Here is a 12,932-nt window from a genome sequence, read left to right on the forward strand (position 1 = left end):
ACTCCCATGTTAGTTGGCTTTTCGACAACTAACAAATTTATGAAACTATGTCAAGTTAACTAAATTTGTCAGCACTATACTATAATGAATTGTGCACTTGATTATGCGCTAGATTATGAAACAACAATGTCAAGTTCACCGAATCTGTCAGCACTAAACCCTAAGAAAGATATAAAAAATAGGTTAAGACTAATTTTTACTTGGGCTTTAGAAGTCATTTTACAAAAGGACTAAGGTGTCATTAACTTTTTTTTTTATTAAAATGTCGCTTGGAAAATAAGGTTGTAGGGTGACTATAGTAGGTCTCATTACCTAATATTTTATCATTGTTCTCTCAAACAAAAAATGTATGATTTTTTTCATTTAATTTTGAAAAGTATTATTTGAATATATAAGATGTCATTTTTAAAGATTTGTTTTAAGTGGTCACGAGTGATTATTTGTTTTGTGATAAAAAATCATCTAGAGTTTTATTAATACAATTAGTTTTTTTTTTTTAGCCACGACAGGTTAAAAGAGCAACAATCACGAAAAATAGTTAATTAAAACACAAGTCTCATTATAATTGTAGGAATGTGCTAAAAAGAATGAATCTTGTATGATAGAATGAGACGTAGTCAACATTACGCTTAGTAAATGTTGTGCACATGGAAATATCACTCATAAAAGAAGTGTTTTGCACCTGTAAATGTGATAATGCTCCAATACCTTTCTAGTTTAGACAATTGACTTTAATAATACGATAATTATTTTGACTTGAAAATTGGAAGCGGAGCATTTCCTATATGGTTTAGGGGGCAATTTTGTTGATGAAAAAGTGATTGAAGATGTGAGAGAACACTTTAGTTTGGAATAAGTTAGATGATGTCATTGTGTTTCATGCTTTTTCAATTGAAGAACTAAAGAAGATTGATATGATGAAAATGGAGATTGTTGCAGGTTGTCTAGAGCATGGGGGTATTTCCTTAGAAGTGACTGATGCCTCATATGATTATGTGTTCAAGACGAGTTATAATCAAGCAAGTAGTACCAAAACAAATTCCTTATTTTATTTTGTATGTCTTACTCTACTTATGCATAAAATGATACTTATTGGTTCCTAGAATTTTGGGGCTAGAAATGTTGGAAGATGGATTGAGTAGAGTTAGCACTAATGCTCACGAAACGAGAAATAGATGAGAAGTCAAATGTCCAAGCTAAGGAAGCAAATTGTTGTACCAGATTGAGAAGAATAGTGTCCTTAACAGTGTTGTAAAACAATTGATGTTGTACCAGTGGTAAGGCAAGATAAATCAGTTGATGTTGTTGTAAATTCCTTTTTGAGGTCAAGAATTTGGGCTTAAGAATGAGAAAAATAGGCTATTTCATTCTTCTTCTTACGTTTGCTGGGTGTTGGTAAAACAGAGCTTGCAAATGGTTATTTTGAGCAGCCCTTTGATTGGTTCTCCTAGGGTGCATTGGTCATGGAAAGGTGACCAACTAACTAAGGTTGTGACGGAGGCCATATAGCATAGTGTTATTTCATGAAGTGGTGAAAGCATACAAGTCAATTGTTAACACTTTATTGCAAGTATTGGAGGATGAAAGGTTAACTATGATGGGGTACACAATTAACTTTAGTAATAAACTAATTATTTTACCTTTAAACCTTGCAATGAAACATATCTCATCTAGGTCAATGGGTGAGTGCTTAATGGAAGCTACTAATGATGAACTCATAAAAGGTTGTTTCATCACCCTAAACTGTTGTTTATGATGTTTATAGCCTTGCTTGTTTAATATTGTGTAACTTTTGAATAAGTGGGAAAGAAGTTTAGTCCAAAGTTAGTGATTTTTTTATAAAGGTATGTAGACTCCAAATGGCGGATGTTGTAGCCCGACTAAAGTGGAAGGGTATTTTCTTGAAAGTAACTAACGCATCATTTCACTATGCTTTCGATGATAATTATTATTGTAGCCTCCACCATTATTGATATTAATGTGTATTATTGTTTAAAAAGAAAAAAAAACAAACAAAACTTTGAGCTTTGGTCTGCCCATGGGAGGATTATATGTATATGATATTGATTTTAAGCGTATAACACCACAAATAACAAACTCATAGATCTGTAGTCTAACACGATTTTATCGCTTACAAATTTGAACCTAAATATTTTATTTTATAAGTTTTGTTTAAGAAATATTGCAAATATGTTTCATTATTTCTTGTTATGAGAATTTAAGATGAAGTCCCTTGGTTTTTCATTTTTTTATAACTCCTATAACTACGCTTGCATTCCCTTCTTGGGAGATGAGCTCATTCCTCCACTTACAAATGACTTATTTTCACTGTGAGAATTTCATTATCAGAAATATTCAATCTCTTAATCTTCATTTGAAGATCATTCTTACAAAAAAAAAACATTCAAATAGGAGATTGTTTAATCATTGAAATGTATCATATAAATCAATGATTTATCATAAATATGTTAATTGGTACCTACACCGTTGATTTAAAACATTTGAATGACTAAATGATCTCTGATTTGAATGTTTTTTTTTTTTTTTTGTAATGATGATCTTCAAATGAATATTAAGAGATTGAAGGGTTTTGATTAAAAAAAACTTGAGTGAAAATACGTTATTTGCAAGCGGGGGAATGTTAGTATTGTTCTTTTTGTTAATTGGAAATGGGCAGCCCGGGGTATATAATATATAGTTCCCTTCTATTAAGGGATCCGTCAAATAAGCTTACCTAAAGGACACCTTCACAATGAATTTTGATGATCATAAAAGGGTTTGTATGAGTTCAATTTTGCAAACTAATTAACCATACACGTATATAATAAGAAAGATAATAGACGTACATGCATAAATTAAGAGCGAAAATGACAAAACTAGTTGTGATACAAATTCCCTTTAAGATCCTTGACCTAAGTGGTTGATCTACTCATTTGCTTTCAAGAATAAAGATAAGGTTTGGTGTTCATACATACAGAGCAAGCTTTGAATCCGAAGAAGCTTCTTGGCCAAGCCTTCTCAAATTGATCCACTTTGTATAGCTTCTCCTCTTAGACTCAAAAGCTAGAGTCTTCTAACTTTCAACATCTTCTTTGAAACAATGAGTTTTGGTCTAGAATAAGTGTGAGAGGTTAGTACACACTTATTCTATAATGAGGAAGGGGTTGCACACACCAAAAATGCTGGTGATGGTGCACGATTTTGGAGGTGGTGGATGAATGTTTGGTTTCTCTCTAAGGTAACTATACTACCTTACTTTAGCTCTCTATGAAGAGTACTAAAGGATGAGTAATCTTTCTTATACTTTAGATACCTCTCTTTTTTCTTTCTTCCTCCTTAACAACCAGAGAAATTCATGCAAGAGAGAGAGAGAGAGAGAGAGAGAGAGAGAGAGAGCATTAGAGAGCATTGCTTGCAATGGATGAGTCAACCTTGAGTGTTTTGAATGACTTGTTGAGAGGTGAAAGTTGGCTTTTTAAAAAATTTCTCACCTTTCTCTTCTCAGTGCCACCATTATCACTTTTCCACATAGGCAAGTGGACATGCATTTCCATTTGAATTTTGAAATAAAAATAACAAAAATATAACTCCCACTCACCTTAGGTAAAATCAGCCATAGAGTTTCTTTGGACTTTTTGTGCCCTCGCTTAACTTAAGTCGAGCGTTTGTTGCGCCAGACTATCTCGGACTAGACTAGCTTCAAGGACTAAGTTGGACTGGCTTAGACTAGACTAAGATGGACTAACTTAGTGAAGCGTTTGGTGCAATGTTGGACTAAGAAGTTGGATAATAACAAATCCTAATATTATATTATTTAATATATAAATTATTAATATTTTATTAAGATCTAGGTGACCGGAGATGACGAGGAGTCTATCGGGAGTGGTTGTTGAGCATGACGAGGACGAGAGAGGATAGTCTTAGCTAGTCCTATGGTTATTGGGGGGGTCTCTCTAAGACCTCTTAGTGAAGGGTTTTGTCCATGCAAGTCCCCTTTAGTCTCATTAATGTTAGTCCCAGCATGGAACAAACACGGTATTGAACTAATAGTTAGTCCTCTCCAGTCCAATCCCACTTAGTGAGGGCAAACAAACGCCCCCAAATGGCTTAATGGAGTCCAAGTGGGCTAGTGCCCAATGGGCCAAAATTAACCCAAGATTATATCGAAACCCAAACTAGACTTGAAATCACTATGATAATTAATTAAATGGTTTAATTAGTTATTTTACCATTTCATTTTTTTTCATAATGGGTAATCACATTAATCATTCCAACACTTTGTTAGTCATCTCATACAAAGAATAGGGTGTATGATCATTAGGTTCTAATCGACATGACAGTGAGACGATGCAAACTCTTTAAATCATTTTGATGGATTGAAAAACCAACATTTTAATCCACCTTATTGTGAAAAGCTTATTCAACTCTTCAAGGCTTCATTGACTATAAGTGACACCTAGTCGTACATCATAATCACTAAGTCTATACCTTATGTATGAGGAGAACCTATTCAATTGCACCTTACAATGCAGTACGATCTCTCTCTATACAATACTCTCAATCACATCCTTCGGGTTTGGATAGTGTATGTCAAACCCCAAATGTGATCCTTTTATACATACATGATACTACCTCTAGGCTATGAAGAATCTTTTCTCGATCATCTGTAGTACCTTGGCCGAGAATTATTTGATCATGTCGTAGAGTTTTCAACTTTCATTTAGTGAAATGGATAAGGAAATGGCATGGATGTAACATCTTTCTAACCATTGGGTATGATACATTAACAAAATCACCAGCCTAACCATGTTATAACTATGATGGCTCAAGTCTAAGGATTATTCTGCATAATTGCAATTCAGAATTACTTGCTTGATATTTAAGACTCATTTCAACAACTTTGGACCGATAGTGTTTAGTGAACTTAAATATCCATTTAAGCACTCACACACTTGTCTTAACCCAGCCCTGCTAATGGTTCGAGATTGGCTATACACCTTGTTTTCTTAACCTTGTGTATACATAATGTGTACCAGTCTTACTGAATTATAAGATATCCACTCAGATAATCCAATACCAGGAACAATGTTAAGATCACACATATGAGGGTCGCTTTAACCTATTTTCTCGAGAAGACTACCATCCTGAAGTTACCTCAATTCACATGTATGTAAAAGTCATCCATGGAGTTACTATCTATATTACACTAACAATTGAACCAGCCTGATGCTGTGGGTTTTAAAATTGTATTAAACATGTGAAATTTATTAAAATCTATTTACATCAATATCAAAATCTAAAATTCATCCAAAGTGTATTAGGGGTTTACTAAATATAAATGCCTAAGGAAATGTAGGAAATCTTAAATGCATTTGGGCGCACATACCATTTGAACAAAATAATGCAAAGTAGCTAGGTTCAATATCATCCAAATTTTCCCATCCACATTATGAACGGGTTATTATTCAAATATCTAGCAAACTTTATAAAACAGAGTTTTATTACAACTCATATTTTCACATCATGATAATTTTGAAAAATATAAAATGAAAGTCCAACAATGGCAGCAAAATGAAGAAGAACACATACAAAGCACATTGAATTCCTAAATACCCTGACGTAAAAAGAAATCCATGTTAGATTTTCGAATCAATTTGTAATTGTCATACAATGGAAAATACTCATAATGGAAATCATGAAAGTTCTCTTGGTTCGACCTAAACTTTCGGAAGATGTGGGAAGTTCTGAACTCCTTCATACTAATGAGCACCTGATATCCAAGGCATCAAGCTACAAAATAATATCCAATAAAGAAAAGAAAAGGTGATTAACATTCCATCCAATGTTAACTCACAATTCCTAGCTGTGTTGTAGATGGGGAAATCTAGAAAAAAATAGTCTCCTGAGTCTGAAAACAAAACCAAATTAAACACCCAGATATAGGATCCGAAATGAATCTATACTAATGTTGGGGAAATGAAGATAATGATAGAACATGTCACAATCATTATTCAAATAACAAAATCAATGGCATGTGTTTCTTTTATGAACATAAAAGGTATATATTGATCTTTCTTACCAAGCATGGAATACATTCTTGTATCAAATGATCTTCAACTTGAGAATAACCTTTTTTTTCTTTGGTTCTCTGCTACAAATTAGATCAACCAAACAAAGAATCCTGTAAAAATAATTATAATTTTTTTTCATATGCTGCATGTGAATTAGTAAGTAAAAAAAATGGTAATGGGTAGAAAGATTAGTTAACCATCTGTCACACATATTGTTGTACAATAACGTGTGACAAAGAATATAGTCATTTACAGTAAAAAAGATATCATGCATATAATTCGTTTTAATAAAAAGCTATTGTATATAAGTGTACTTATCTCTTTAAAAAATCAACACACATAATATTTATTTTACAACACCACACACCATGCATATAACTACTATTAAGACAAATAATACTTATTTCTTAAACTTTCGTTATTAACCTTTCTACACATTTTTGTTAAGTTGTAACTTAATTGATGATTCCATTACAATATTCTATCTAAAAAACATTTATTCTCAAGCCACCTGATTTTGACATGTTTTTTCACGGGTTCCCCGTTATTAATGGTAGGACAAATAGCAATTGGAATCCTTCGATTCGAATTACTGAGTAAGATTGCCAACCAAATCATTTTGAAAACATCATGCTTTTCATAATATCCCATGGTTTCACAATCTTACTCCTTATACTGGCAGACAATACCATGATCTATAATTCTGAATTAGAACATGAAATAAATTGTTTGAGTAGACACATGCTTTTTATTTTTTTCAATCCCCTAGTGACAGCATTTCCAACAGATGATGTGAAAAAAAAACACAATGCTGATTGTGGAGCCAAAAATATTCATTAGGCAACACGTGGACTTTTGGACAAAAGAGGACAAAAATACCCTTGAGGCATACCGAGATTCCTACACGCGAGCAACGGGTAATCATCTTTCAACCAAGTCAAAAGTGCTCAAAATAGGTAACAATTTAAAGCCTATTTCATCAAATCATTTCTATAAGGTAATTCCCAAAATCTAATTTATTCTATATGTTTTATATTCAATTATTTAGCTAATAAATTAGCTAAATAATTTATTCCTTTCATATTTCCTAAAATTGACTAATTAAGAGATTAATTACCTAATCAATCCCTTAATTATCAATTAAACCACCACATTATAACCAAAAAACATACCAAAGGCCGGTTACCCACTAGGGCCGGCCATGCCTTTTATTTCTTGCTTTTTGCTACCATTTTCTTTCCCTTTTATGACATTCAAATAGCTAGTTAATTACGTTATTATTATTTGCCAATTAACTAGCCAATTATTTCCATAACTCCCCAAAATAACTAGCCTATTATCTCCATAACCCCCCAAAATAAATCATACTTGGCCTAAAGGCCGGCCACACCCTTCCTCTCCTATATATGGTTCCCATTTTCACCAAACACTAAGTCCAATTCTCTTACAAAAAATCCCAAATGCTCTAAACACTATTTCTCTCTAAAATTCTAACTTTGGCATCGGAGGTTCTTCGGCCAAAGCACACCCCATTCATCGTGGGCACGTGAGGCTTTTGGCCTTAACCTAAGTTGCTAGTTGTTTTGTAGGTGCAAAATCGTCCAAGATTGAGGAGGAAGAAATTTGCATCCACAAATTGATGCTTTCATTGAGAGTTGAAATCCATACTCGTAGAATACTTTCGCCCAAAAAGGTTTTTTCTTTATTTTCTAGTCCATTTGAATATTTTCCATACGTTCTTATTATTAGAATTTTTTTACTTGCAAAGGTTCTTTGATAAAACGTATAAGAAAAATATAATGGCTAGAAATTTAGAAAATTCCACAAGTGAAAATTCTAATATTCAAGAAATGGGATTACGGAGATCCGTGAGGCTAAATGCGACAATAAGTGGAGCGGCACCACCACCACGAGTTTCCACCACGGGAACCACCGCGGTGGCTACCTCGGTAGCTACCCGTGGCGAGGTCCATGGTGCCTTTACCACGGCCCGAGCCGTGTTATCCAAGGCTCACGGCACCAAGGCCACGGCCCAAGCTATGTCACTCCAAGCCCAACGTGAATTTAACACGTTGCCAAGCCAAGCCCAAGCTTCGCACCTATATGCATCACACTCCGAGCAGCCTGATCCTGTGACCCAGTCTACTCCAACCAAGCAGCCCACTCCTATAGCCCAGCCTGCTCCAACCGAGCAGCCCACTTCTATAGCCAAGCCTGTTTCCGCCGAGCATCCCACTTCTGTGGCTCAACCTGCTCCCGCCGAGCAGCCCACTTCCATGGCCCGGCCTGCTCCTGCCGAGCAGCCTATTCTCGCAGCACAACCTGTTCTCGTGGCCCAGCCTGCTCATACGGCCCAGTCTGCTTCAGTGGCTTTCCAAGCAACCAAGTCGGCCCAAGATTATCTCAACTATCCGGACCTACCATCGAGCTGGGGGCATTCTCACACATTTTTTCACGAATTTGACATTTCCAAACTCAAATCTCACGCCCGGAGTCTACTACACTTCCACTACTCAAGGGGAAACATTACTTCCAAGCTCTTTCAACCCAAATGGAGAACAACACTTGTCTCGACAAGTCATAGAGTTGACGAGCGCCCTCACACAGCAGACGACTTTGGTGAACTAGCTCTTGCAGTGCATCGAGATGCAATGTGCCCCAGATGAGGTGTCCTGAAGTAGGACAAGGGCAGACAAAGAACCTTTCCAGAAGTGTCCTGGTAAACAGCTACTCGACCAGCCACGAACCGACTGTTCAAGCAGTGTACACTCCCGATTGGGCCCCCGAGATAGTGTATACTCCCGTCTTAAAGCGCGGATGAGCGTGCACTCTCGATTAGGCCCACAGACAAGCATACATTCACGGTTGGGGTTACACTCCGATATTCAACATGAGCAGCCTTCCAGACGAAATGTTCATTCGTGGCTAAGTCCGCAAGGAGCATTATCCACCTCACATCGGAGTAGGTAGCACGACGGACGGAGAGAAACAGTTACTTAATACAACTCAAGTTCAACCGGCAGCCTGCGAAGAACTCGCTCGCCTGCTAGGAACGCGCTACATGCACCGCATCCGCGACATAGATAAGCCAAACACATGGAAAATCAACCTAGACCAGCAAGTCATAGATGGGGTCAGCCGAGAGCTCCGCAACCCCAATAAAGATAAATTCAAGAAGAAGTAGAGAGACTCTTGACTAAGCGATTGCGCAATGTCCAACGCAATGAGGTCACCGACAAGGCACTACGACGAAACATGACCAACATAAGCAGGTCACCCTTCACGGACGAGATCGAGCAGGCAGAGCCTCCACACGAGTTCAGCATGCCACATTTCACATCTTTCAAAAGGGATGAAGACCTGGAGAGACACTTAAAGCATTACCTAAGCACAATAATCCTCTATTGAAACAACGATGATCTCATGTGCAAGATATTCGCCACCACTCTATAAAGCGAGGCGTAAGATTGGTTCTACACCCTGCCGCCACAATCTATTCGGAATTTCGACGAATTTTTTTTGGTTTTCCCAAAGAATATTCATCCTATCACTCAATAAAAAAGAAGTCCGACCATTTGTTCGACGTCAAGAAGAACCCAAAGGAGTCGCTTCGCGACTATGTGAAGAGGTTCAAAGCAGAGAAGGCAAGGATAGTCGGATGCAACAACTCGATAGCTAGAGCAGCCTTCCAAAAAGGACTTCCAGCATACCACTCGCTATTCGAAAAATTGATCATGAAAGAAGATCTAAATCTGGCAGACTCTTTCGCTCTGGCAGAGAAACATGCATTTTAGGACGAGGCTCGCCAATGCACATTCAAGGACTTGAAGAAGTACCCGATGTCACATCCTATTATCCAAACTGGAAGCAGCGAATGACTCATTCGCATGTTTGGCGATATCTAGAGCAACAATAAACTCTATCTTCATGCGAGAAGAGCTGGGGGCCCGACTACCTATATTCTACACTGTATTCTACAGTTCAAAAACTCTCATCGATGCTATTAGAAATTTAAAAGTTAACTTTGGCAATAGTTGTTGTAACTTGAAAGCTTAAGTTTTACCTTCAAACGCACGTAGTCATCATCATGACGCACTATTCCGTCGAATCCAGACGTGTGACAATAAAGGCGTAGACCTTGGCGGATGCAAAGTTTTTTTACGAACGCAATAACTCGGCCCAAAAGACACTCCAGGGGCAGACGAACATTGGAAGAAACACTCAGAAGCAAGTTTTGTCCTCGTCACCTTAGAAGATTCTACATAAGAGCAACATGTACCGGCAGTTGAGCACTACCTCCTGCTACGCGTCACACGGCCCTAGCCGACCCTAGCTCCATTATTCAGCTCTAGAGTGGCCCAATACTAGAAGTTGAGCATCTCCTGCTACATGTAACATAGCCCCAGCTTTACGGCTCCTTGCCGCGCCTTCAAGCCTAGCCTTGATAACGTAACAGAGCAGCCCAACGACACCCCGAAGGTAGCCTAACACACTTCAGCCACACCTGCTCCCTCAATGGAGATTTCTGGCATTTGCATGTCGACGACGTATCCAACTACAAAGGCTCGTGAGCAGCCGTGTTTCTTGCCACCCCAGACAGTTCAATGCTCGAGCAGGGGATCGCTTTAAGCTTCAAAGCATCTAATAACGAAGCAGAGTACGAAGCCCCACTAGCAGGCCTTCGAATGACAAAAGACTTGGTGGTGAAAAAGCTCTCAATTCATTCTGAGTCCTAGCTAATCACCAGCCAGACTACTAGGGGCAAAGGCATGATGATCGTGGCAACCGACTACTTCACCAAATAAGTAGAAGCAGAGCCCATAACGATCATGGTTTAGACGGACATAGAGTGCTTCATATGAAGGAGCATCATTTGCCGATTTGGCATCCCTTAATCCATTGTCACCAACAACGGCTCGCAATTCGTGGGCAAAGATTTGGCGAAGTTCTTCCAAAAATATGGCATCAAGCAACACATGTCTACGCCAAGATATCCTCAGGGCAATAGGTGGGCCAAAGCATCCACTAAGATGATCATCGACTGTCATAAGAAATCCCCCACCAATAAGAAAAGAAAATGGCCAGACAAACTCCAACGATGTCTATGGGCATATCGCACCACCAAAAAAGAGCAACCGAAAGGAGATGGCCACAAACTTAAATCTGGCAGAGGAAAAGTGCGAGCAAACTATCACCCACATGGCAACTTACTAGCAGCAGTTCCTCTCCAGCTACAACAAAAGGGCCAAGATCCGACAGTTCCAACCCAGAGATCTAGTCTTAAGGCCTTCATCACTACCCGCAGAGAAGGCTCCAAAAAGATGAATCTCATCTGGGAAGGTCTGTACAAGATCAGCAGAGAATGAGGCAAGAGTAATTACACCCTCGCCACCATGAAACGGTAAAAAGATCGAAAAGCAGTGGATGACCTACAATCTGAAGAAGTACCATGTGTGACCTCCCGCTACATCAAAACCCGAAGACTCAAGAAGCTCGACGGGGACCACCTCACAAGCCGATGACTATCTAGTTGTTATGCAGTTCCTACCTTACAGTTAAGTTCTCATTCGTTTCACTCGTTTTTCCAATGAGGAATTCAGAAGTAATCACAAATTGGCTCGGCTACATACTTACAACAACTGATCACTCATGCACTTCAAAAGAAGACTACGCCCTACTTAGGGACTCATCGCAGGAATTGCGCCCCCCCCGAGGGACCAACCATGCTCTCCATTGCGAGAGGGTAAACTAATTGCTCTCTAGTGCGATAGGGTAAACCAATTCCCCGACACCCATATGGGTCAACTTTCCAAGACGGGAGGATAAACTTTACACTCCGAATATCCAGACGTGGATGAGCATGGCTGCCCTAGTATAACTAGATGCACGATGGCTTGCGCCGGGATTCCTAGAAGTAGCCACAATGGTCTTTATCAAGACTAACTGAAGGATTTTTGGTCTCTTGGCCTAATCCGTAGGGAACCAGGCCCTAGAGACGGAGGGGGCACATTACGCAATACGCCCTACAGACGGCTGCCCTGGAACCCTAAAGCTACTACCAAGTGCACTAAGGTAGCCTACGGATTCTGGAATACTGCTTACGGCTTACCCTTCAAGCAGTAAAGCTGTGTTAGACTTATATAACCGCACATTCTTGTGAAAGGTTAAACAAGCTGGCGCACATATACGAAGTTTTATCCACTGCCGACATACTACGTAGTCGATAAGCTTCACCTCTGCCAAGCGCAGAACAACCTACACCAAGTCTTAAAGTGTTGTGATACTTGCTACGCAACCTACGGAATTGGAGAAAGCCAAGGTTAACATCCTAGTGGTTACGCGGACTTGTCTACTTCTGTAAGTAAGGCATTCGGCTGCCAAGCCTATGGCTAACAACTTTGCAAAGTTCTACACCAACACCTACGGTTGCATAGGCTATCATGGCTTGTCTGCTTATAAAAAAGTAGCATGCCTGCCACTGGTCTATCAAGTTTAAAGGTTAAGGCATGAATAAAAGAAGCGAAGATGAAGAAAAACGAAGGAAAACATGTTTATAAACAACTATCAAAGGCCAAAAGAGTTCAAGCAAAACAAGAGCTACAAGGAAAAAAAAATAAAATCCTAAAGGCTACCTAGAAGACTATAGCAGCTTGGACATCCCACGACTACTTGGTTGCCACACCTTCAGCAGCCGCAACGCTCTTAGAAGCGGTATCATCCGGCGCTTCACCCCCGACTGCCCCAGCCTAGGCACTAACTTCTTCAACTACTTTACCAATGGAAGCCTCAAAAGTAAAATCAAGCAAGTCTTCCGGAGAAATAGATAAGGTCTCGAAACCCCGAGCCCAGCCTTTTCACCTT

This window comes from Malus domestica, chromosome 15 (assembly GCF_042453785.1).
Source record: "Malus domestica chromosome 15, GDT2T_hap1".
NCBI classification, from domain to species: Eukaryota; Viridiplantae; Streptophyta; class Magnoliopsida; order Rosales; family Rosaceae; genus Malus; species Malus domestica.